This window comes from Heptranchias perlo, chromosome 28 (assembly GCF_035084215.1).
Source record: "Heptranchias perlo isolate sHepPer1 chromosome 28, sHepPer1.hap1, whole genome shotgun sequence".
Taxonomy (NCBI): domain Eukaryota; kingdom Metazoa; phylum Chordata; class Chondrichthyes; order Hexanchiformes; family Hexanchidae; genus Heptranchias; species Heptranchias perlo.
Genome location: NC_090352.1, coordinates 25586474 through 25613992, shown reverse-complemented (window position 1 = coordinate 25613992; position 27519 = coordinate 25586474). Strand labels below are relative to the sequence as shown.

The 27519-nt window shown below is 42.2% G+C and overlaps 1 protein-coding gene across 1 annotated transcript in view; it reads left to right on the top strand.

Annotated features, from left to right (window-relative positions):
- The window catches only part of sez6b (seizure related 6 homolog b), a 329451-nt gene that overhangs the window by 136284 nt on the left and 165648 nt on the right, over nt 1-27519 (top strand). The gene's annotated exons all lie outside the window — the stretch shown is intronic.

Here is a 27519-nt window from a genome sequence, read left to right as displayed (position 1 = left end):
CCCGATAGCCCCCCTGCCGAGAACCCGCAGCCCTGCTAACATCCGGCCCAATATGTCGCAAAGTTGGATTATGCAGACTCTATTATTGATGGTTTGGGTTGTCAATAAAATGGAACATTGTTGTAAGGAGAGTAATGAGAAAAACCTAACCCTTTAAAGATAAGGCATAAATGTCCTATGATTCACATTTTGATGAGATTCAATAAAACTTTCAATTTTTTTCACATGTTGTAACTTGTTCCAGGTAAATTAATGTTTTTGTAACAATCGTCTGTTAAACAAGTTCTCCTAATTGTTATCATCTTCACACACCTATTTAAATGGTAGGGTAAATTTTGTGAGACTCTGTTTTTGGCATGGAGCCTATCTCAGTGAGAGCATGAATCAGATACAGAGGTCAGCGCCCTCGATTCACGGAATTCCCAATTTTCCAGTGATTAAATTAAATTTATGCTTACACCTGACCAGTATGGATTCAGTTGTAAATATGGCATCTAGGTTTCTAAGATCAATGTATTGCATACGATAATTGCTGGAATCCTACACTACTGACTTTCTTGGAAGACATGTCAGTCCAAATCTGTAGCAGTACTTCTGAATTAAAAAAAATTGTGCTGAAGAATCAGATCAGGCCAGTATTTTGGTTGTAGTCGATCCCCAAGTTATAAAAAGTTAACAATTCTGAGTGACTCCGAAGGTGAATTATTTCCTTTACATGTAAGATTGACTAGTAGATTCATGGTGATGTTAATTGTTTTCTATTAAAAGAAGCAAAACATTTGAAAAATGTTAGGTCATTGTGCAAAGCTCTAGTGTATACATCAGAAGTATCAGCAATTTGAAGCCAATCATGGCGAGTTCAGCTCATCGGCTGCTGAAACCCTCATCTATGCCTTTGTCACCTCTAGACTTGACTATTCCAATGCTCACCTTGCACCCTCCGTAAACTTGAGCTCATCCAAAACTCTGCTGCCCATATCCTAATTCGCACCATGTCCTGTTCACCCATCACTCCCGTGCTCGCTGAACTGCATTGGCTCCCGGTCCGGCAACACCTCAATTTTAAAATTCTCATCCTTGTTTTCAAATCCCTCCAGGGCCTCACCCCTCCCTATCTCTGTAACCTCCTCCAGCCCTACAATCCTCCGAGATCTCTGCGCCCTTCCATTTCTGGCCTCTTGCGCATCCCTGATTTTCATCGCTCCACCATTGGCGGCCGTGCCTTCAGCTGCCTAGGCCCTAAGCTCTGGAATTCCCTCCTTAATCCTCTCTTTCTCTCTACCTCTCTCTCCTCCTTCGAGACATTCCTTAAAACCAGCCTCTTGACCAAGCTTTTGGTCACCTGTCCTCATATCACCTTATGTGGCTTGGTATCAAATTTTGTTTGATAACTCTTCTGTGAAGCGCCTTGGAACATTTTACTATGTTAAAGGAGCTATATAAATGCAAGTTGTTATTCTGTTAGAGCAGGTCTGCCCTTCCCGCTAACTTTGCATTGCTCCAGAATGATGAGAGATGAAACCGTTGCCATCCTGGAGCCCTCTTTCGGGATTTGGGTATACCATATGACTGGTACTCATATTCTGATCCAAGAAAAGTGTGAATTACTCATTTACCATGACTATCTTTGCTGTTCAATTACTTCAGCCTCTGTAGGCCTTTGGAGGCAAACGTGTTCATTTTTCAAGTCAATGGTTTCCAGTAGCAGAGTGGTTTTGGCTCCCTAGTGTCAGTGTTGACATATTTGGGCCATCCAGACAGATTCCTCCTGTCTTTGTGCAGTCAACATCGAATCCTAAAACTGGTTAACTCTCCTGAAACCAAAATATCTTTTTTTTTTAAAAACTGTAATAAATCTTAATCAATGTAACATTACTTGTATTTTGCAGTAACGCATAGAAGCAGTGGGATTCAGAATGAACTTTACTGCAAATCTCTTGTTGTGTTAAGCCTGTTACCTAATCCTGGCAGAGGTTTCTTTGTAATTTCACCCCTACTAAAGAAGAACAACTTTGCCAGTCCTCACAAGTTTGTAATACAGATGTTTGACTATGAATGGTGGGTACATGAAAGAGGAAGCATAGTTAACGTGCTGGATCATTTTCCACAAGCTATGAAGAATTAATAATGCATGTAATGAAGTGCCAGCTGGGTTATAAATGATTCCATTCTCCTGACCTACAGAGAATGTTCCTTATTTACCCAAGCGTTGTTATTGAGAGAAAAAAAGTACAAATTTTTCACTTTTCTTTCATTTTGATTAATGCACGTTGTCTTTAATAATGCCAGAAGCAGAGTAAAAGGTGCAGCAACTTTAACAAAAAAGAAGTCTGCCTCACCACCCCAAAAATAGGGGCAAAATCCTACTATTGTGTCTTTAAGGAGAGTGAATTTGGACCTTGTTGCTTCACCCCAAATGGAACTTGCTCATCTATACAGAGAGGGTTTCTCGGGGAACTGAATATTGTGGATGACTTATTGCATTTCCTTCTTATTGCTGTGTGGGACTATTTTAATCTCGCTCAGTTTATAACTAGATTTTAATAAATGGTTAGTTCCAGTTCACCATTTAAAATTCTCCCTCTACACATTGACAGTCCAAATTGATGAGCAGATTCAACCCTGATATAAAGAATTTCCTGGCACTAGAGATTTGGGGGTTGGAGTTCCTCTTGTCAATAATTTTAGTCAAAAAGTCAGTGGGAGTACAAAATTGGATCCTATTTAAACTCATGCTGACTTTCACACTGAAATTATTGAAGAGGAATTTCACCCTTCCCCTCTTTACACAGTAAGTAATTACAGAGTCAGTCCAGTTATGTGCAAAGTTCTATTCTGTTCTAGTCTATCTGCCCACAACTCTTTATGTTCGTCCAGACCAATTGCAAATAGTGGGATTCTGTAGTATTTCAAGTTTTCAAATCCCCAATATAAAAGAGAATGGGCCGGAAATTGCTTGTAAAATAATGGTGAGCCTTACAGCGCTCACCGTTATTAATGGGCAAATTGAAGAGCAAGTTCTGGCAATGGCACCTGCGCAGTCAAACGCAGAAATCCGGAACTTGCTCTTCCTGATTCACCGGTGATGTGAAAACTTCGCGTTAAAGGGACCTCGTCAGCTGCAATCAATGGACCAGCGCCAACTTGCTCTCCTCACCTGCTGGAAACTAACTAATCTCGCCACAAATAAGGTACGCTGAGTTTTTTAGGTGTAAACTAACTTTTAATGGCATGGTAAGTATTAAAGGCTGCCAAACAACATCTCTGGCACTGAAAATTAACTTTTAAAAATGTGAAGTCTCATTACTCCTGATTTTAATTGTTTTTGGACATTTTTTTTAAAAAATTAAAAATTTTATAACTTTTTAATTTTTTCTTTGTCTCTTTTATCTTAGGCTTTAAATCTTACCCTCTCTTTATTTTGCTTTCTCGATCTTATTTTATTGTACATTTACTAACCTTATTGGACGCTTCCTGGTTTTTAGTCTGGTTTGTCAATTGAGTTTCACTTCCTGGTTCTCGCAGCATAGCTTGCTTCAAGCCTGGGAGAGAGTGCAGAAAAGATTTACTGGAATGGTTCCAGGGATGAGGGACTTTAGTTACATGGATAGTCTGAAGAAGCTGGGGTTGTTCTCCTTAGAGCAGAGAAGGTTAAGAGGAGATTTGATAGAAGTGTTCAAAATCATGAAGGGTTTAAAGTAAATAAACAGAAACTATTTCCATTGGCGGAAGGGTCGAGAACCAGAGGACACAGATTTAAGGTGATTGGCAAAAGAACCAAAGGCGATGTGAGGATAAACTTTTTTACGCAGTGAGTAGTTACGCTCTGGAATGCACTGCCTGAAAGAGTGGTGGAAGCAGATTCATTCGTGGCTTTCAGAAAGGAATGTGATAAATACTTGAAGGGAAAAAATTTGCAGAGTTACGGGGAAAGAGCAGGGGAATGGGACTAACTGGATTGCTCGTACAAAGAGCCGGCATGGGCTCGATGGGCCGAATGGCCCCCTTCTGTGCTGTAACCATTCTATGATTGTATGATTTTAAGCTGATTGGTTGAGGGAACATAGAATCATAGAGATCCTTTCCCCGCCCACATAGCCCGGGAAAGAACGCTGCTGTTTTTTGAACACTGATTTCAAGGAGGTGGCCGCCAGAAAGAACGCAGTAACTTAGTGGGTGAATTTAAATCTCATGAGTGGCCCACACTGTTGGATCACGCTCGGAGCAATATACGGGCTCAATGTGTATTTTATTTTATCTCTAATTATGCTCAAATACAAAAGGAAGCCAATTTGTCTCATTGAATCCCTCATGGAAATGACTACAACTGTCAGAATGCTAATTAGTTGCTACAGAACACAATATGCAGATATGGAATGGTGGTGCTTGGTTGAGGGTTAATTATAATATCAGGTGCCTGCTGAAGGGCAGACTGGTTGCTGCAAACACATAAATTATCCTGAGGTACATATCTTTAGGAATGGAAGCTTATAATAAACACTATTAACCTGAAGAACAAATGGAAGAGTGTTTAGAAAAATAAGAGATAAGCTCGTAACAAAGGGCAAGTGGGTTAAATCTTCCAAATTAACTGGACGCAGTGCGTGCTTCCAGCACTTCACAACACAGAACTGCATTTTCTCTTCTTCAATCAGCAGCAGAGATGAGCATCAAGTCTAAAGAGATAATTTGCACTGGTCTAAACTGGATTGACTTGAATTCATTCAGAGTAGTCCAAGTTGGAATCGGTTCAGATTGTACCATGTAAACGTCTTTGTTGGTGGTCTATGCTGGCTATTTTTCTGAGCTCATTGTGGTCCAGTTGGGGAGGGGAAGGGTGGTGTTAGGTATTTGTCTGAATCTGTAGCAGTCCGTTGTTCTGTAATTCTGTCAAGGGAAGGAGTAGACATTTGAGCCCAGACTGTGAAGGTCTCCTCATCCAGCTACTATGTTAAATGCAAATTCAGATCCAAAGTATCTAATTTTGACCCCACAGATTCCCATGGCCAAATTTATGCAAATTTTCATTCCCAACTTGAAGTTGAGAATAATGTAGCTTCTTTATCAAATCCATTATCTATTCAAACAGAATAGAAATGAAGCAACACATAATATTTCTCTTTTTATAGGATTCCTCTAAAATGAAGAGTCAATGAAAAGTAGAATCGGGCAGAGTGTAAAACGAGCGGCTGATCCAAACCTGTCAGATTGCCACGGGACGGTTTAGGTTAAAATTACCCCCATTGTATTTTTATAGAACAGTCAAACTGAAACAAAGCTGAACAAGACTGACTGTTTCATTACTGAATGTGTGTGTATGGTATGACTAGACTTGAACAGGACTGAGTGTACTATGAATGAATGTGTGAGGAGTGTAAAGAGACTTGCACACTATGGGGCTAAGTCATTTATTGCCTTTTTATTGGGATGTTTTTCTTTTGTTCTTTCCTTCCCAGTCCTGCACACCCTCCTTGAATTGGAGAAGGCAGGTGGGCAACCTGTTGCCAAGCATTTGCAAATGCAACTAATAGTGTTAGCCGCTTCAATGTGTACCTAACACACACAGTGTCAAACGGACAGCACTGAAAATACAATTAAAAAAAAAACATTGCTATTTTAACATATCTGTGCGGTCACAAGGCATGGCGAGTGTTCTGTGATTACAATGTACTGCCCCATAACATTCAGGTGCTAGTCAGACAGTTAATTTGTAAACTTTGAGAAAGGGTATCATTTTCTTAAGATATGTTTCATAAAACGTTTGAATGGAGTGAAACTGGAGCTCTTTTTATGTAATGTATAATAAAACAACTCCAGCTTTGACCTTATAGTCAGTGTAGTTCTAGACTGGTGATTGGATCAATCGCTTTATTATTGGCCAAGCAGCAAGAACCCAAAAACGCAGCAGCCAGACCTCTACAGTTCATTACCCTTTTCTACATAAATTCTGTACTTTCAGCCTAATCCACGATAATTTCCCACTAAACGCACCATTGACTTCCTACTATCCTACAGCTAGCGGAGTTCCTAATTCTCTGAGACTGTAAAATCGCTTGTCAAAATAGGTTATGCATCTTCCGATTTTAGCAGTGAATGGACTGTAAAATTTTTTCTTCAATGCATTAGCATTCCTGAGCTACTTGAAAGGAAGCACTATCCCACATGGGGCAGGCAAGTAGAAACTCTCAGCGTTGGGAGTCCCTGGTCCTGGCCCTACTCCTTTTACATCAGTGGCCATATAAGGGTGGGGCAGAGCCTCTACCCCTCACAAGAGTGAGCAGAAAATACATCCCAGCTTCAGTTGGGATTCAGTGTATCTGGTTCCTGCCTATTTGTGAGCCATTCTGTTGGAATTGTACTGGAATGGTTGACAAAATTTACCACCCCCACCCCCAAATCCCCTCAAATCACTTAACATCAAATGGTCATAATAGAATAGGTGTAAGAATCAATGAGTTGTACTGGTATTCTTTGACAGTTGTGGCATCCTCATTTGTTCCGGGAATGCCCCTGTGTCACCTCCTGGCAAAATATAGAGTATATAGCTAGCCTATATATTGCTTTCCATCCTACATTCATGCTTCTTGGTGACCCATCTGTTCTTACGGGTCCACACTGCTAACTCTAATTACTTGTACTGCCTATCTTTCAAAATGGAAAAGCAAGACCAATTCTTGAACTGACTCTAGCTAGTCGCTGCCAAGGGAGATGTCCACTTATGAATGACTTTCTCTGTAACTTAAAAGCAAATCTGGCTGAAGAAACTTAAGATCTTGTGTGGAAATGGATGGTTCAGTCGTGTCTCCCCAATTTCCCCCATTCTACAGATGTATACTTTTGGCCTACACTAGCACCCTAATTATATCTCTGGTCCTTCTCATTCTCCCCAGTGTGAGTGGTAGTTCATTAACAGTCTCACTTCCTTTCTTTGTAGCTTCCTGCAGTGTGGAATGGTCCAGACCCTGAATTATCAATTCCAATCACCCACCTTTTAAACCTTTCTTTCTACCCTGCTACGTGTCACATGTTCCATTGCATTACCTCATACAATTAGCTGCGATAACGTCAGTTTTAACAAGAATCACTCCCCAAGCCTTCACCTTGACGGAACTGTCAATCAAATCATTCAACTGAAGAAGTAACAAGGACCCAAGGCCTTGTGCAGATGTGTCCTTGGAGGAGTTAATCCCTAGAAGGAAAGCTGAGCTATCTATGGGGCTAGGACAAAGAAAGCTTGTAGCTGAATCCTTATCAGCTAAAGTCTCTTGTCTGGTAACTTTTAATTCACATTGAACATTGAAACACACTTAACAGGCAAAAGCTAAAAGTTAATTTAAAGAATTAACCCTTTCCTTGCACCTGCCGTAAATACCATCACTAACAGCATGTTTATGGGAGAGAGAGAAGAGTCCCAAGATTTCTGGTGGCACAAGCACACCACCAGAAGTGTGGCAGGGTGGGATATCTGCCCGGCCTGCCCTCACCATGATCCCATCCCATAACCTGAGGAAAAAGCGCCCACATCAGTACCAGTGCTACAGAGGTGCTGAACCAGTGGAGCTGGTGGGCTCACAGAACAGCACCTTGCCACCATTGCCCAAGATTTGGGGGTGGGGGGGCACACATGTCAGTTTGGCTGAAGATTAATTGGGCTCCAGTTTCCTTTTCTAATGCTCCCTCACTGGTGGGCCCCAAATTCAAAAGGCAACCAATTGTTGTTTGAATATGGCATTGTGAGGCCCACATACAGCCCTGTACAACAAGTAAGCCCACTTCATCCAGGTGTACTTACCATTAAGTGTACAGGAGGCATAATTGGCGGGATTTCCAAGGATCCTGGGACATATCCCTAAAAGTGATGTCAGGCGGAAGAAGCAGTTCCCACTCCCCAGAATGTCGTTTTGGAGCAAGTGAAGAGGCAGAAATCGGGGGAAAAAAAGGATTCTCCCCCAATTTCTTGCCCCCCCCCACTTCCACCCCACCCCAAAAAAGAAAAATTTGTGGGCCAGGCTATTTTTGGAAAATAAAAAATTAGGGAAATTTAATTTTTATGTTTTCTCCCCAATATATTTTTCAAACAAAAAATATTAAGTTATGAGTGCGTTACATAACGTTATTGTTAACACCTAAAAATTGGCAGCCGTTAGATGTGTATGAGGGTTTTTGTACTGAAATCATGAACGTGATTATAAAGATACGATTATGATTTTGCCACAAGAGGTGCATACTGGATATCTTTCCAATAATTAACAGAGGCAGGACTGGCAGGATGATATCGTCTACTGGAAATCCCGCCAGTCCCCCCCAAAAAAACTTCATTTCCTTTTTCTGGGCCACACTTTTAAACATGGTTGCACTAAAGGTTAACTCATTTTATGCTGTTTCCTTGTCATCCCAAATCTGCAGAATGTGCTTCGTTGTCAATTCTCATTAATAATGAGACACAAGTAACACCAGTGTCAAGCTTTAAATACCTTGATGCCAAAATAGATTCTAATTTAACTCTTAAGATGCCAATTGTTATTCACCTATTAGTGCCCTGAAATCCCTCTGTGTCGAGGTGTAATATTGGTGCAATCTGGGCAGGTGAGGGGGAAATTTTGGATGGGACCCAGTTCCACCAGGTTTCCCTCCACCCCTTTTCTCATACTGTTAAGGTGGAGCTGCATTTTACCTTGCCTTTCCCTTTTACGTGACAAAACTAGAGCAGAAATCTGATTTCATACTCGATCAGCTGCTGCCTATACTGAAGTGTTCTAAATAAGCATTGAGGTCAGTTGAAGGCTAATTGCTATTGCTTGATGATTTCAGGAAAGTTTGTCTCTACATTAGCTGCATGTAAATTCCTTGCTCAAGTCCCTGGCTCCCCAGCTTTTCTCATGTTATTGTGCACAACAGGGACACGCTGGTTTTCTGTCTACCTAGTACTTTTTAAAAGATGTTTGAGGTGTGATATGTTCCGCATGGACACAGTCTAGTCCCTTCATTATTTTAAAGGCCTCAATAAAATCTCTCTGAAGTCTGCGCTTTTCTAGAGTAAAAAGACCTAGCTCTCTAAGCCTATTGTGGTAACGAAGGGCTTTTAAAGTGGGAATCTAGTAGGCCCTTCTCTGAACCTTTTTCAGGACTTTAATATCACTCACCATGTGAGGGGACCAAAGCTGAATTATATAATGGCCTATTATCCTGGAATGCATTGTTGCAGATGTTAAATCAGCTTCTATTGTGAATTAGTTTAAGATAGTTTAGGGCCCATATTTACTTGGGTTATAGATGTTAATATTGTTCTTCATTTTTATAAGAATCCATATACAATCTCAATCTACCATCCTTCCGTGCAAACATTGATAGTTCTCCTATTTTAAAGCTAGGCATCTATTTATATGCTTATATCCAACACTTGGGAATCCATTTTTGGATTCAAGGAGCCGAAGTTGCTGGAGTAATTATGTTCGACTCCTAGATATTATTGTCTTGCTTTGTAAATAGATTGCACGCTACTTAACACAACTTAAACGGACCAGTGACTTCTAGAAAAAACAGAAAGCCTTGCATTTCTGTAGTACCTTATCACATATCTCAGAAATGCCTCAATGGACTTCACATGCTACGAGTTGCTTTGAAGTGAATTTTGTTATGTAGGCAAAGACAGTAAACATTTTGCATAGCAAGATCTCGCATGCAGCAACAAAATAAATCACCAGTTAATCTGTTTTTCATGGTGTTGGTTGAGGGAGGAATGTTGACCAAGAACTCCCTGCTCTTCCTTGAATAGTGCCATGCAGTAGTACTGTACCAACCTTTCAATCATTTCTTTGGTGCCCAGTTAAGTCATTTGGAAAAATGATAAGATCTAATGCTGCTTACAAATCACTACTGCAGGAAAGCTGGCCCAGTGTGATAGGAAAAATTGTCTCCTTCTGTACCGTAATGTTCTATGATTCTGTAAGTGCTGGTGATTTGATTGCATTAAAAGCATACATTTTTTTATGTAAAAGTGCTTGGCAAATGTCCATTTGTTGAGGGAGAAAAGCTGGAAGAATTGTGCATCATATTTGTTTTTTAATGTTTGCGCACAGGTAATGGATTTTGACATAGTTCATATCATCACATCGTGTGTTTGTAAAGATAAATTGTTTCCTACTTTTCCTTGAAGATAGTGCTCCTTTAACATATTGGAATGAGGAAATACCATTAATGGGCACTTAGCTTGTTTACACAATTTAATCTGATGCTCCATTGAGTAGACAGTGTTGGCTCCAGTCGGCTGATTTTATGAATATATGCTTCTGGCCTGGAGCTTCACCCACTGGGAGCACATTTGGAATTCACAGGTGTGCTCTCTATGATGTTCTGTTCATTAATTTTCAGACCCATGATTTCCCAGCAGAAGAGGATCCCCATTTGTAAGATTGGTGCTCAGATTTCTTACTGCGGCCAAATCTATATGACTGTGTGTGGATGATACCAACTTTGCCTTCCTTTCAAAATCAATGTGTTTCTTCTTGCACTCCCCCCAAGAAATGGCCAAACTTGTCTCATTGAATTCCTTACCCAGTGATGCCAGGATTTCAGTAGGGCCACCAGGTGAAGGTGGTGTGGAGAGGATGGACATTTTGTGATGGAGTCAACCAACTTGCAGGGCAGTTTTGGCAAGGACCCAGAAGTGCCTATCAACTCAGCATGCTAATTAAAACATGGTTGGGAAAAGCAGTTTAAAATGTATTGGTAGTACAACAGGCTAATGGAAGTTGAGATTTTTTTTTAAAGTTGTATTTTAAAATGTGAAGTGAGGTAATTTCTTACAGACTGCCATGAAAAGATGGTATCGCTCTGCTAAAGCGCACTTCAATACAATGGAACTGCAGAAGTCACTGGCACACTCTAAAATATGATCTATAGTCACCAAAATATGCTGAAAAGTGGAACTACTACATTCCCTTTAAAGATATGTGTTAATAAGTGATAAAGCCATCACTTTAAATGAGCTGAAGCCTAGCCCTGATTGCTACAATCTCTGCTTTGAGTCTTAAAAAAATGCTGATTACAACTGCAATCAGATGTTTCCTGTAGTTATAGATTAATCAGAAATGATACTCCATAGGAGTGCGTCAAGGATTTATCTTCAGCATAAGATTTTCAAAAGTGTTCCTTCATGATTCTATACATATGCTGTTTGTCCTTTTACAAGTACAGTCCGAATTAATAGGAATAGAGTGGTTTTGAATTAGGTGTGTTAATGTTATAGTTGTTGTCCTGAACAATAATAATCTTCCTCTCCTCACCCTGACTTCTCAGGGCATCTGTGATGCTAAACAGTTGCTGAAGGTGTGAGCACTCAGCCATTCAGAATGTCGGTCTGCTCTTTAAAGGTACAATCAAGCGCAGCTGCTATTTTCTTTAATTGTAGCTTATCATTGTAACCCAGTGATGATGCTTCAGTATGAAACGAGGGGCTTATTTCTGAGGCTGCAAAGATTAGTTCAGATTATTGAATGTGGATTGATTACTGCTTCATGCACCTTTGTCAAAACATTCTCAAAGATTGATCGAGGTAGAATATTATATAGGTGAACGGCACGCTGGTGCGAAAGTGCCCCATAGTGCTGTGTCACAGAGTGATAGATGAAGTTATCATCTACGATGCCTTATTGGGTGACAGCCATTGAGTGGGGAGGAGGGATTAAGTGGAGCCCAGGCATTTTATTACAGGGAAGGAGAGAAAATCACAGTGAGTATCATCTCCCAACTGGATCATTCTTTCATTCTCGTGGCATATTACAGACTAGTGTTAGTCAAGGTCTAAGGCCATATCACTTGTCACAGACAATGGTGCATGATGTTTTAAGGAATGAAGGGTAGAAAATACAAAACAACTTTTCTAACAAATAAAAAGTCAATTGTAAACAATTTTACAACACCAAGTTATAGTCCAGCAATTTTATTTTAAATTCACAAGCTTTCGGAGGCTACCTCCTTCCTCAGGTGAACGATGTGGAAATGTCATTTGAATAAAAAGTCATTTGAAGAAATTCTTATTAACTATAGTAGTGAGAGTCTATCAAGGGACAATACAGCAACATGATGCCCATTGAGGAAGGTGGAGGTTGAATGTCAATCAAAGATTCAGACTGGATACCATTCTTAGCATTCCAGTTCTCCACTAGTCCCAAGCTCGCACATGGTTTCATGTGCTGCCTGTGTTGTAAAACCATTGTCAATGGAAAGCATTTGCAATGAGAGCTGTAAGATATTGCACATTGCTTTCAACAAAGTTGTCATTACCACGGAAACTGCAGAGGTATCTAGAATAACAATGTGATTTCATCCCATTTGAAAGGTTAACCTGAACTTTGATATTTATTAAGAATTCCGTTTTGGGGTTGTAGCTGTTTGATCGATGATTAAAGAAAACCTTGAGGATTAGAAAGGCAATATTCCATTTATATGGATAAGTTCAACTTTGATTTGTTTTAAATTTAATTTTTAAAATTAGGTTTTCCCGTTTGGCATCTTCACTTAAAGTTCAGTCAAGCTCGAAACAACAATTTATTACTTCGTAAGGACAAAAGCATTCTCAGCTGTTTCCTTCCCGAGATCAAAACTGGAATGATTTAAACATGCAGGTATTTGGAGAACCAGAGTGTACATTAACTGCATCCTTTTGACGTGAACTTTATTAACGTCAAATTCAACACGCTCACGAACTCATGCAATTTGTGGAGTCTGTTCTTTGTTATTCAAAAAATAACCAATGGGAATTAATAATTCACAAGTACTGTCACTCCTAACTTTGAAGGTAAGTGAGTTTACTTGTGTCACAATGTGAATTGGTGAATTATTTTCACATCATCTTTCCAAGTCAATTCTGCCACATAACTGTGTATTACAGTCATAAAATAATTCCCCCCCCACACCATTTTTCATAGGTAGCCTACTGCTGGGTAAAGAGTTGAACAGCCAATGGTGCAGGGTGACTCTTCCTCCAATCTCCCACCCTCCCTGTAGGGATTTGCCTATATTCCACTCAGGACATTATCACGGTGAGATTGGGAACTCAGCACATGAAGGGTCATTGGCAAGGCCACTGGTTTATGGAATTTGCACAGAAAAATGGACAGAATCATACAATTTTATCCCCCAATAATATGAATTATCCCAGAATTACATAATAAAATGTAATTTAAGTTATTCAGTCACCAGAAACAAGTAATGCTGATCATGGACTCAAACCTTTGGCCTACCAACCCATGGAGCAATGTGCTGCTGCATCAGTGAGTTGCCTGAACTATATTTGTTTCTACTTCTCCAATTTTCTACCTTGCCCTTACCCACCCTCACACTGAGAAATGGTCCCGTAACACCAATAAAATCAATGTAATATCCAGTACACAATCCCTAATGACATTCATGACCCCAAGTATGATGCAAATTACTACTTCTAGGGCACAAAATAACAAGTCCACTAGTCAAGAGGCTAATTTTAAAAAAAATTATATTTTTGATAGTAAAATTATTTTAGGGCTTTTACAACCAAGCCCTTTTTAAAAATTTATTTTTCAATTTTTTAAAGGACTAAAACCTAACAGTCTGGAACTATGGATTTAAGCTTTGATATCCCACATGCCACACAGAGTTGCTGAATCATTTGAGCTCTCAGACAGTGATGTGTCCTGACAAATAACATTTAATCTAATGAGATCAACAATCATCCCACTGTACATAAACAGCTGAAATAGATGTGCTGTGAATTGCAAGTGGCTTAAATCTGGTATAAACATGAAAGGCAATTTGAACATTATTGTAGAATAATAGGCTAGTTATGGGACTGGGGACCACTGTTATCAGTGATGAATGCATACTGCAAATGATCGCCCTCGCTCATAAAATAGGCTCATTTACAATCCATCTCTGGGATTTAAATAAACTCCATTTAACTATTATCCGATAATCTGTGTTTCACAGACTCGGCCTTTCAGAGTTCTGCTTCACCATTTTAAAATCCCATTTATCTGTTGATTATAAGTAAGTGGTATGAAGTTATTTACTCTGATGGAATTTCAAAGCAAACACTACCACCTGTTTCCTCAGGAATTAATGACTTGCAATTTCTTCATTTATCCCACAGGAAAAGTCATGTACCCTCTGTGGTTTTCCCTGGAGGAATTTCTCTCCATGTATGTAAATACAAGGTGGAAGGCTGTGACTGAGCTGCTGTTCGGCCTCATCCTCTGATGACTCGTATAAATTAAGCAAAATTAGGTGTTAGAGTGGGGGGCGGTTCATTTGAATAAGATTTCTTTGAGAGGGGTGAGGCTATGTTCTGGAACACAAAGGTGGCGCAGTCCAAAAACCTATTGGGGAAATTTACATAATCTTTTCCAATGCTTTTTTTTGGTTAAATTTAAACATGTTAAGGGGTAAATGCAAATAGTTAAAACAATGATATCTGTCACCGTATTAGTCAACCCTTTCTTTACAAACATTACGAGGTGCCTTGTGAGACACTACCAGATGATAGGACTTTTCTAATGTAATCATAATGTGAGCTTGTGGGGTTGAAAGTAGCAAATTGCCTTTAGCTGTTCAAAAATAATTTGTTCCTCTCTCAGTCATCGCTCTTCCTCTTGTAAAAGCAATGACTCATGCTGGGTACAGCAGCCCTCTGATATCTTACCCAAATAACCATCCTTTCTGCTTGAACATAGGCAGTGAGCATTGACAGGTTTGTTGACCACAGGATGTTGGACCATTAAACTGAATCTGATCCTCTCTTCACTCTAGGACCACACGCACAATCATATTTATACTTAAAATCATGATTTACTCCATCGTCTTACCTTTTCAACGTTGATTATGTCCTGCACTCTGGGCCTTGACTCTTCAACATGGTTTTACAATTTAAAGTGATACAGGATAAGGATCAGGAGTGAGAGGCCTATCTGATTTTTCAACTCCTTAGCCTGGAAAAACAGAGGCGAGTTGTGCCCCTATCACTATCTTGGTTGAGATCAGCTAACAGCACATGATCAGAGATCAAACCTGGTCAGCCAACATAATAAGGTAAATTTTCATCTCTAGCCCACCCAACTCATGGGCCCACATTTTCTGTCCATTAAAATTAATGGTTTGCGTCAGATGTACACATGGGGCCCGATATTAGGTGGGAGGCAGGTTGGCAGCGGGGGGTCGAATGGACATGTGGGTAACGCGCCCAGTGAAATCGGGGTGCTCCGCACGCGATCAACAGGCTAATTGAAGTTACCTACCCGTGCTTCCGGGTTTCCCGTTCCAGACCTGAGCAGCGGGCGCACTGCGCACCCACTTCACAGGCTGTCAGCAGGAGGGGCCCTATTTAAAGGGGCAGTCCTCCAATGCTCCTCCTGCAGCAAAGAACCAATTTTGGAGTAGAGAGCAGGCCAGAGGCAAGGCTGCTCCAAGGTTCTCTGACTCCTCACTCCAGGTGCTGCTCGATGGAGTGAGGAGGAGGAGGAGGGAAATTTTTTTTCCATCGGATGGGAGGAGGTGTCCTCCCTCCGCCACCAAGAAGGCCTGGCTGGAGGTGGCCGAGGAGGTCAGCAGCAGCGGCAATGTGTCCAGAACCTGGGTCCAGTGCAGGAAGCGATTTAATGACCTAACCAGGTCAGCCAAAGTGAGTATACTTACGCATTCTCCCACACTCTGTCTTCCACATCACCTCCACCACCACACAATTCCTGCACTGCCACCACAACACATCACTCCTCACATCCACTCAACCATCATCCTCACCTTGCCTGCACGTACTCACCGCCCCAGTTCCCATTCGAACACTACCACGCAACCCAATCCTCATACAATCTCATGGCTATGTCACACACGCACCCTCCCATGCATCTTCCTCACGCTCACCCCCACCCACACCAAAGCATGCAGCAGGTCACCATGCAACCATCACTCAATCACGCCTCTGTGTTTTGCCTTGATAGGAGAAGAGATGCCAGAATGCCCGGGAGAGGGCAAGGACCGGAGGGGGCCCGCCACACCAGGTGGTCTTAACAAACGCGGAGCAGCAGGCACTAGAAATAAGCCGGACGCTGGAGTGCCTGTCCGTGGCGGACGCTGAGACTGGGAGTGCACAAGCGGCTGGTGACAGAAATCTAACACTCAGCACTCATGATAGCGAATGATCTTAGCATCACTTGGTATCTCAGCACCTTAACACCTGTACACATGCTTAATATTGCTTTCTGTTCTCTTGCTGGGCCATCTGCGAGCGCCGTGACTGCGGAGGGCGATTCCTCAGAGGACCTGCCGGCATCTGAGGGGGCATCGTCACATCTGAGCCAGCCATCCACCAGCGCAGATACACACACCTCGGTGGGTCCCCGTCCTCACTTAGTTGGGCTTGCACATGGTGAGTCACCACGCTCATGTGAGCACGAGCAGACCCTGGTGGCGGGCAGCCATGGAGAGTCTGCGTCAGTGGGAGCACTCTTCTCCAGGCTTTGCTCAGCTGGACCCAGATGCTGAACCCTGGGGGCCAGCCATGAAAAGGAGAGTCATCGAGGGGCAGCAGCACATTGCCGAGGCACTGGAACAGTTGCCACGCGCACTCTCCACAATCGCGCAGAGGATGGAGGAGTCCAACTCCTGCATGAGTGGAATGGTGGCACAGGTACAGGAGGGTACCTCTGAGATAGCGTCACAGGGACGTGAGGACATCTTTGAGATAGTGTTGAAGGTAGGTGCGGGAATGTCTGCGATGGAAGAAAGGCTAGCCTCCATCGAGCTTCAAGCACGGCTCAACAATGAGTCCATTCAGGCCCTGACAACGGCCGTTCGGATTCAGGGTGAGCAACATTCTGCCGCCTTAAACAGGCTGACAGATACGTTACAACTGGCCTTCCAAGGCTTCATACAAGTCCTCCAAACTGTCGTCCAACAGGGTGGAAGGAGTGATGTGGGCCTGGGCCAGGAGAGGAATGATGGAGAAAGGGGACATGGAAGTGGGGACACCACTCAAAGCGCTCCCACGTCTCACCCGTTGCCCCCCTCTCAACCAGTACCCGCAATGCTGCCCCCTCTCCAGGTGGCCGAGTCTGCCCCTGCACAGGTGCAGGTGGAGCAGTCTTTGGAGGGGCCGTCACGGGCACCGAAACCCAGAGGGCGTCCGCGCAAAGCATCTAATCGGTCAGGGCATGGACAAGAACAACCTGCCACTATCTCTGCTGAAGCCACAGGGGTAACACCACGTAGGGGTTCCCGTAAACGTAAGGTGAAGGTTTTGTGAGCACAAAGGGGATGCACAAGAGTGTAAGACAAAATGTCATGTTTTTGACTTACTTTTGTTTGTTTTGCCAAAAAACATAAAAATTTGTTATCACCACTACTGCCACGTCTTTGCAAATCTTGTCTGGTTTGTGCAATAATGCCCTTTCCTGAGGACCACCATGAAGACCCACACCTGATGCCACCCATTGTGTCACTGCAGAGTGGGTGTACGTGTATTTGCAAGGCTCTTTTGTGCAGGCGACTGAGAGACGCTGGCGATGTCCCTCGTGGCACACTGGAAGGATGCGGAGGAGAAGTCGTTGAAGGCAGTGGTGACTTTGACAGCGACAGGTGAGAAGATGGTGCTCGGGCCAGCCGGGAGCAGCTTGGCATCAAGGAGGCTGCAGATATCCACGACTACATGTCGAGTGACTCTGAGCCTCCGTGTGCACTGCTCCTTAGAGAGGTCCAGGAAGCTGAGCCTCGGTCTGTAGACCCTGTGGCGAGGGTAGTGCCCTCTGCGACACATCTCTCTCTGCGGTGCAGGTGGATGTGTCACAGCACTGTGTTGTGGAGCTCCACGTGTCAGAGGTGGACGGCGAGGCTGGTGATGCTGTTCGTCCTCCGAGGAGGTCATGTCTGCAGCTATGGCGGCCCCCATCCGGAAGATGTATGTTTGAGGGGGTCCACAAGGTAGGTAAATGTGTCTGCACACCGGGGTTGAGGTTGCAAGCTTGTGATTTTTTTGTGTTAGGAGGAGGGTGGTGCAGGCCAAACTTTGTCCAAAGTGACAGAGTGGCCTCCTGCAATGAGTGAGGGTCCCCCCCTCTGTCAAATGGACCTTTGCAGCTCCCACAGGCTGGTGGCTGCCACACGTCCATTTCACCTGGGAGTGTTTCCCCCAGTACAGGAAACACGCTCAGTTGACCTGAAAATCCCACCCCTCCTAAAATATCCTCCAAATCGGGTCTGCTAACGACCTGAAATATCAAATTAATTGATTTAAGTTGGATCCCACCGGCTTTAATTACCAGCGGGAGTCCCGCATGCGGGGGCTGCGCGCGCATTTAAGCGCGTCATTGGGGAACTCGGAAGTGGGCGGGATGGAGCCGGGCTCCGGACCCGCCCCGGGAATCCCTAATTTTCGGAGCCCCCCCCCCACCCCGCCACGAACACACCCGCTCGGACATCTGAAAATCGAGCCCATGATGTGTGAAGCTCTGTGCCGCAAGTGCTAAAGACAAAAAGTTAACCTGGAACCTTTAGCATTGGAGAGCGTAGTCTTTGTTTCAAAGAAATAGAACAGTTTAGTAACAATCTCTTGAATAAAAGCACCCTGCAGTTCACAAATAATTTCTCCATTTTGGAAAAGTGGATTGGTTAACAGCATTGGAGTTCCAACTGCTAACAGCAGGAGTTCATACAAAAAAAAGAGAAAATAAAACAATCAATGTGCTACTAGAATGTAATTTAAAAAGTTATTTTGTACACTGCATCTCCCATAACACTGTTCCTTGTGTTTGAATCCCCATCACTGCCTCAGAGCTAGTCACAATCTAATGGGCATGGGACAGCAGTGGCCATAAGAAAGTCAGTTTAAAGAAAGAGGGAAGAATTAGTTATACTCAAAACTGTGGGGTTTCACAGTAAACCATAGGAAGGATAAGCAACAAGATGAAGGGTAGGAAATGAGTACTCATTGGAGGAGTTTTGTTAGATTGTGAGGGGGGGGAATTACTGAGTGGGATGTCTCAGGTCTCAGTACTGTGACCACTACAGTTTCTAATTTACATAAATGACCCTGATTCGGAAACTTTATGCGAAGTGTTCAAATTTGCAAATGGTGCCAAACTAGACGGGGCAGTGGAAATGGGAGAGCACTCAGAATTACAGAATAGGTTGAACAATATATGTAAGTGAACAGAACAATGGCAGATGAAATCGAATGCAGAAAAGTGTAAAGTGCTGCATATCGGAAGAATGATGTTGAAATAACTATGGGAGAATAGACTGAGGAGCTTTAGCATTCTCAAAGCTGAGTGAATCCAACCAATTTAGTGCAGCAATCAACGAAGTCAATAGCATGTTGAAGTACATAGCCAAAATAGTCAAATATCAGTCAGAGGAGGTAATGATCAAACCTTATAGTCAGACTGCACCTTGAATTCATTTGTAAACAATTTTACAACACCAAGTTATAGTCCAGCAATTTTATTTTAAATTCACAAGCTTTCGGAGATTTTCTCCTTCCTCAGGCAAATGTTTCAGGATCTCCTTGAAGCCTACGCATTTATACATATTGAACAATACATGGTGTTTACAGACTGCCCCTGCAACTGCCCGTTGCCAAGGCAATCACCGTGTTCAGACAGAGAGGTGTCATCTGCAGAACCCCCGAATACACATTCAACAAAAAAACAAACAGGGAAAAAAAACAGAGAAAAAAAAACACAGAGAGAGGCAGAAACATCCGGAAGGCAGAGAGAGCCAGCAAATGACCCATTATATTAAAAACAGATAACATTTGTTCGCTGGTGGGGTAACGTGTAGCGTGACATGAACCCAAGATCCCGGTTGAGGCCGTCCTCATGGGTGCGGAACTTGGCTATCAATTTCTGCTCGACGATTTTGCGTTGTCGTGTGTCTCGAAGGCCGCCTTGGAGTACGCTTACCCGAAGGTCGGTGGATGAATGTCCATGACTGCTGAAGTGTTCCCCGACTGGGAGGGAACCCTCCTGTTTGGCGATTGTTGCGCAACAATCGCCAAACAGGAGGGTTCCCTCCCAGTCGGGGAACACTTCAGCAGTCATGGACATTCATCCACCGACCTTCGGGTAAGCGTACTCCAAGGCGGCCTTCGAGACACACGACAACGCAAAATCGTCGAGCAGAAATTGATAGCCAAGTTCCGCACCCATGAGGACGGCCTCAACCGGGATCTTGGGTTCATGTCACGCTACACGTTACCCCACCAGCGAACAAATGTTATCTGTTTTTAATATAATGGGTCATTTGCTGGCTCTCTCTGCCTTCCGGATGTTTCTGCCAATCTCTGTGTTTTTTTTTCTCTTTTTTTTCCCTGTTTGTTTTTTTGTTGAATGTGTATTCGGGGGTTCTGCAGATGACACCTCTCTGTCTGAACACGGTGATTGCCTTGGCAACGGGCAGTTGCAGGGGCAGTCTGTAAACACCATGTATTGTTCAATATGTATAAATGCGTAGGCTTCAAGGAGATCCTGAAACATTTGCCTGAGGAAGGAGAAAATCTCCGAAAGCTTGTGAATTTAAAATAAAATTGCTGGACTATAACTTGGTGTTGTAAAATTGTTTACAATTGTCAACCCCAGTCCATCACCGGCATCTCCACATCTTGAATTCATTGACCAGTTCTGGTTGCCAAGAAACGAGAGACTGGAGTCAGTGCAGAGAAGAACTGCGAGACTGATCCCCAGTGTCAGGGGTCTGAGTTATGAGGAAAGACTAGAGAGACTTGAGCTTTTCAGCCCAGAAAGGAGGCACCTGATACAGAGGTATACAAGACTGTTCAGGGTATGGAAACAATTAACCCAGGAAATTAGTTTAAATTAAACTGTGGGATTACAACAAGGGGACACAGATTCAAAATAGGAAGGCTATTTTTTGGGATAGACATCACACAAAGAAAATAGTGATCATCATGTGGAATAAACTTCCAGATAGGGTAATCATTTAAGAAAGAATTGGGGGTGAGGGGGCTTTAAGATCTCTCTGGATGGATGAATCAAATTGGGCTGAATGGCTTTTCTCATCTGTAATTATCTTATGAAAAGAAAATCAAGAGAAATAACAATGAACAAAAGGAGTACTTGCATGCATATAAATATTTTACAATGTAAAAGTTAACACGAGTTTTTGTACCATATGCATGTCCTACATTTTGTTTAGGAGGAAACATGTACTTTTTATACACCATTTATACAGCTGGATCCCTACCTGAGAATTTAGATAAATCTATGTCACCAGCAAAGCATCTTGTCCTGCTCTCAAATATCAGCCTTGCTGGTGCAGTAGGCATGCAGTTCTTCAGTTTATAGCATACATATACTGGGGTTGATGTGTAGAAATAAATGAACCCAACAGGAATTAATTTTAACCTTTCATCCAGCCTTTTTACTGTATAATTTTCTGTTCTTTTTCTTTTGTGAGGGTAAAATCCCATCTGCTCTTCAAATTGTTTTCTCCGACAAGTCAATTGTCCTGATTCCAGGCCTCTGCCAATGTAACTGTGAAGCGCCCTCAATGAAGTATGTGAGAGCCTACAGATGTTTCTACCCCTGATTGTTCTCCATCCCCACCCTCACCCCTTGGGGTGCAATGGTTAAATGTTACATTCAAATCCCCCTGCAGCCGAACAAATTTTTTCAGGAGTAGTCCTCTTGAGCAAGGGATTCACCATAAATGGGCACCAGTCTATTCAGCTGCTGAATGCGTTCCGGCACTGCTGGGAAGTCAACCAGAGTCCTTTAAGAATCCTTCTCCTTACTCCCAGGAATTTCATACTACTGGCTCCACCTTTATGGAAGAGACATGGGCACTCCCTCCCCCTCTGGGTGGCCTTTGATCAGGAGTTGGGTGCCAGGCAATTGACTTCTTAAAAAAAGACCTCCACTCGGGACCTTTCCCAAGGCAAATGGGAAGTGATCAGCAATTCAGCTTGAAGGGGAAGTGCAGGCAAGAAGCCCACACACCCAAGTTGGACACGATGATGTCTCCCATGGGTAGCATGCAAAGCAGACAGCCACAAGGAAGGATTCCATCTTTATACAAAATTTGAACACGAGTGTGACTATATGGATCATAGCTTGGTTCTAGGTCATTGTTTTAATAATACAGGACTTTAGGCGGGATTTCCCAAATGAAGAAATTGGTACCAAGGAAATATTCTTAATATCTACCATTTTATCAGCAATTCACGATAAGCATTGACAAATATTTTCTGTTCAGTTTCTTGTATGCAATGAAAGATTTTCTAAAATGTAAATGTTTTGTACTCTTATTACTTCTAACATGCATCTGATATCCAGAAGTTAACCGTGTGAAATAATGCTGTTAATGTACAAAAATCTGTATTTTAGACAAAAAAGTATCTGCCAAATAGAAATTTACAGCTAAAATTATCAATTGTCAGCAGAGAATAGACTGCATGCAACATAGAAATTGGTTTGGAATTTTTAGTTTCAAGTTATTTGAAAAAATATTTACTAATCATATAATAAAACATGGGAATTGAATTGCAATGTGCCATATTAATAACATGCATTAATACATTTATATGAAATTTTTCTGTTCACACTTTAACGCCCAATAAATTTCACGCAAACCTACATCCCCCTCCTCATTGACCTACAATGACTCCCAAGTTCCCCAACATATGAAGTATATAATCCTCGTCCTCTCCTTCAAATCATTCCATCACCTTGCCCAATCCTATCTCTGTAATCTTATGTTCCCTCGCTCACTCTTTAGTTCTCCGACTCAGGCCTTTTGGTGCATTGGGAGCTGTTTCTGGTTGGGCGGAGATCACCTCGTACAAAAGGTAGGTACTGCGTGGCATTATCAGGGCCTGAATGATCTCCTGGATGTTGATCACCTATGGGGGCTGGAGAGCAATTTTCCAGATTTCTTTCCCCTTATTGGCCTCAGTTTTTACCTGTTCTTTCATCTCTCCCAGGAGATCGCATGGAGTTTTGGGTGGGGTGCGGAGTCTAAATATTGTGATGCACAAGGCTTTGCAAATGTGTTGGACAGGCTTGATGGACCGGAAGGTCTTTTCTTGTCCGTCATTATTCATATGTTCGAACCTCCCCTTCCTTCACACTACCATTGGTAGCAGAGGCTCTTGTCACTTCAGTCTTGCTCTCTGGAATTTTCTCCCTAACTCTCTCTGCCATCTTTTCTTTCTACGCCAAATAACCTTCTCAAAAGTCATGTATTTGACAAAGCTTTCACCTCTCCTAATCCCTCCCTCCGTGGGATCAGAACCTGTTCCCTTTTCTTCCCCTTTGTAAAGCATCTTGGGACATTTCTACATTAAAGGCACTATATAAATGCAAGTTGTAGTTGAACACCTTACCGTTATCGCAGAGCACAATTTGTAAACCCTTTGTTAAAATAGTAGCATACAAATGCGTTAACTCATTTGTTACTAGTATCACATGGTGTAATTTCAAACAATTAAAGGGTTAATTCTCTGAACTTTAGACAAGTTTAATACAGTGCCCATGAGGGAGACAGAGACTGCCTTTATTTGAAAGTGAGGTACTGTATTTTTGATTATATTTGAATTGACAATTCTCCGATGATCCTTGCAGGACGGTTATAGAATAATTAAAGGGATTAGTTCTGCCGATATTAACAGTTATCATGGGAAACCCATTGCGATTTGTTTCCAAAGCTTGTAATGATTTCTATCGCCTTTAAAGGAAAAGTCAGTTAATTAATCTAATGTGTTATCCCAAAGGATAAGATGTTAACAGTAACAAACAATTATTGCCTGTCTCCCCACATACATACATTGTTCCACATCCCACCTCTTTTCAAATCCATCAGTACTAGAGCTGAGTTCCTTCCTCATCTGTCAGTATTTGCTGCAGAAATAAGTAGAGGTGAGTATAACTATTACCTAAGTCTTATGTGTGCTAGTGCGCATATTTGAAAACTGGTGAGATACTTCACAGTACATGAAGTTCTGTGATATGCAACATTAAGAAAGTGTAATAGATAATTCAGAATGGCATTACTATGTGGTGTAATTGGTCCAAGCACACTCATAAGGTATCTGTGCTGGTAAGTAAACCTTACCCAACCTAAATTGTCTTGTTACAGACTTACTGAAAATCATACTCACTTAGAATGTTCCTCACATACATCCCATTTATTATTCCCTAACCCATGTGTTTCAGTTCATAGCCATTGAAATTATCCTTGAGTTTTGAGTTGAAAGAACAAGCAAATTAAACTTGCACAGCTGCCACTAATACTGTTGAATTAGCCAACTGGGGAAAGCAATCTCCTTCCCCTCCCGCAGTCCTCGCAAACACGTGTGTGCGCACACATGGCACGCAGACACGCCAAAGATAGAAGAGCTTTGATAATTTGACAGGTTTCCTCTTGCATTCCATTTGACAAATGATGGAACTTGTTGCCAATGAAGTAGATAGTGGGCTTGAGCCAGCAATGTTTTCTTTAACTCCGTGTGCAGTTAAAGCACCTATTTATGTTCATTCCAGTTTTTGCTCCTTGGCCTTTTGATCCTGAAGCCAATAACTCATGCTGGGTCAGTTCCTCAGCCAATATCCAACCTCTAGTACCCTTGCCTACGTGGTTAATCTTCATATGTAGTCTGGTGACTATTTGACTATGCCGGACATCACAGCCAAGCATGATACTATCCTAATTCAACATCCAAAGGTGCATTTCCAGCAAGACGACACTGGGTTAGAAATCAGGAGCATCATCCCTTCCAGGCCATGGATACAGCAGCCAACTACGCTACTGTTGCTGCTGCCCTAGGTTGAGTTCAGCTATCTCAACAAACACTAGAGATAGAATCTGGGAATCTTTCTATTCTGTACGGCTCAGTGCCACACAACCCAGTGCACGAGATTAACATTTACATAGACTGCTGTGCAGATTTCCCTGTTACTGCATTTGACCATTTTGGCTTGCCTGGATGCAGCACTTAGAGGAATATCAGGTGGGGAAGAGCACACACCTACAACAGACCCCCTCCTCCCTGATTTTCTGTCCATTAGTTCATCCAATACACCAAGCGAAATAACAGAAAAAATCACCCTTGTGTCTGTAAACAGAAACCATTAAAGAACCTCAATATCTCAGGTGTTTCAATAAAATGCGTAATAAACTATTGGCTTTGTGCACAGTTCAATCTGCTTAAACAAATCATGCATCAAAATCTATTCACATGGCAGTTTTTTAAAACCCATGCCCGCCTCCCTTCATAAATGTGCCACTTTGGTGTGTGTTAATGCAATTCACTTCACTATATGCAAAATCTATTAGCATGTACTCAGAAGTTGATATCTGTTTATAAGAAATTCATGTAGGCCATATGGGGTCATTGAAATCTAAATAGTTTCCTGATTGCTCCCGATTAAGATTCTTGTAAATGCTTTGCCACTTGTCTGCCTTCATAGTGCTGTTGAAGGCAGATGTGAAAGATTTTTTTTATATAAAATAGTTAATTATATTCCTGGCTTGAAAACATCCCTGTCTGTGCTTCATTTTTTAAAAAAATCTCTTCACGAGTTCTTATTTGATTTTCTATCTGGAAATTTTCCCTGCAGTACTATGATTGGCAATGGTAAAGAAAGCTACAAAAATGACATTAAATTATTAGTCAAAGATTTAACAGCAGCTTTTGTTTTATTTTTATAACACATCGGTTAATTCTTGGTTGGTTAATGTCACTATAATTTGTGGACACAGTATTTATAACTGTACTTTCAATGTGATTTTAAATACTGCACAATTTGTTTTAAATGTCTCAAAAACAAATTTACAGGAACAAAACTGGAACTTAGTCATTAAGCAGACTTTTGTTAACATTAAAATATTGTCTGGACGATGTGATGGATTAGCCAATCGCTTTTCCCCTTTTGATCTTGGTTTCAAATTTAGCCCAGAGCATGAAAGTCATCTCTGTACGCTGCTGATAAAGTCTGTGAAAAATGAGCTTAGGCAGTCTCAAGCCAATTCCTAGTGGGATTGAGCTAATGGCACAAAACCGCCCTTAATTCAGCACTAAATCAACAATAGAAGATTAAAATGTATCATACTGATTCCATTGGGGGTGTTAGTCTGAGGATGGAGCTGGTACCAGCGCATTGCTGAAGCAGAGTAGGGAGAGTTTTACTATGTATCTAACAGTGCTATATCTGACCTGAGCTGGGATTGGGTAAAAACATGAGCATCCCTCATAGGGAGCTCCAAATTCACAAAAATTAATTACATTTCTGTAGGGCTCCTCCCATTTGGTGAGACATTTTAAAACAGTTTACAGAGCAGAAAAAAAACAATGGATGTCAAGCAAGAGGGGGAGAAAAAGGGAAAACAGGAAAGTTAGGGGGAGCAACGACAGAGTCAAAGGGAAGGGCTTTGAGGAGGCCTTTCAAAAGCAGGGAGGGTATAAGCAGAACCAGGAGATAGTTAGTGGTGGCATAGAGGTGAACTGTAGAGGAAAATTGGTTGGTGTCAAAGGCAGTAGAAAGATGCAGGAGATGAGAGACTTTCAAGTCATGGTCACAGTCGCATAATGTGTCATTTTTGTCTATGGCCAGTGGAGCCTTGGTGTTGGAATCGGATTGGAAGGTTTTGAACAGAGATCAGTGGGAGTGCAGTTCCAGGTTTTTGACAAGCTAGAGAAGGCTGGAGATAAGGTGGTAAAGAGAAACGGAGGGTTTATGGTGGATTTTTGTGGAAAGGCACGATAACAGCGGTTTTGAAGGAAGTAGGGAATGTGTTTGAAAATAGTCAGGTCGACTACATCACCATGCAGGAGGCTGAAGAAGAAAAAATCGGATAGTCAGGAGCTGGGATGGAAGGCAATAGATTAACCAGATGGTGGACTTCATAAATGTGAGAAGTATAATGAGGCCTGAGGAGTGATATGAGGGAGGTACTAGAGAATATGGGCTGGCTGAGGGCTTGATTGGGAGGATGGGTGATGGGATCAAGAGGGGGCAGGGAAGAGGAGGGGTCAAATGAGGTAGGGGCAGCCATGTAAATGGTTTCAACCATTATGCGACTGTGACCATGACTCAAAAGTCTCTCATCTCCTGGATCTTTTTACTGCCTTTGACACCAGCCAATTTTCCTCTACAGTTCACCTCTATGCCAATACTCACTATCTCCTGGTTCTTTTTATACCCTCCCTGATTCTGAAAAGCCTCCTCAAAACTTCACTTTGACTCTGCCTTTGCTCCCCCTAACCTTCCTGTTTTCCCTTTTCTTCCCTCTTGCTTTGACATCCAGTGTTTTTTTTTTCCTACTGCTCTGTAAACTGTTTTAAGTTTCAAAGATGGAAGAAGTCCTTGAGTTCATTTGCATATAGTGTCCAAGGTAAGGATTGAGGATGTAATGGAGGGAGGTCAGAGGAGGTGGATGGTGGTGCAGAACAGGAATATGCTCCCAGAATGACCTTGAAGTAATATGTAGATTCGACCGTGGAAGGGAAGCAAGAGTACAGCCTTAAGGTGGTCAAGCCGG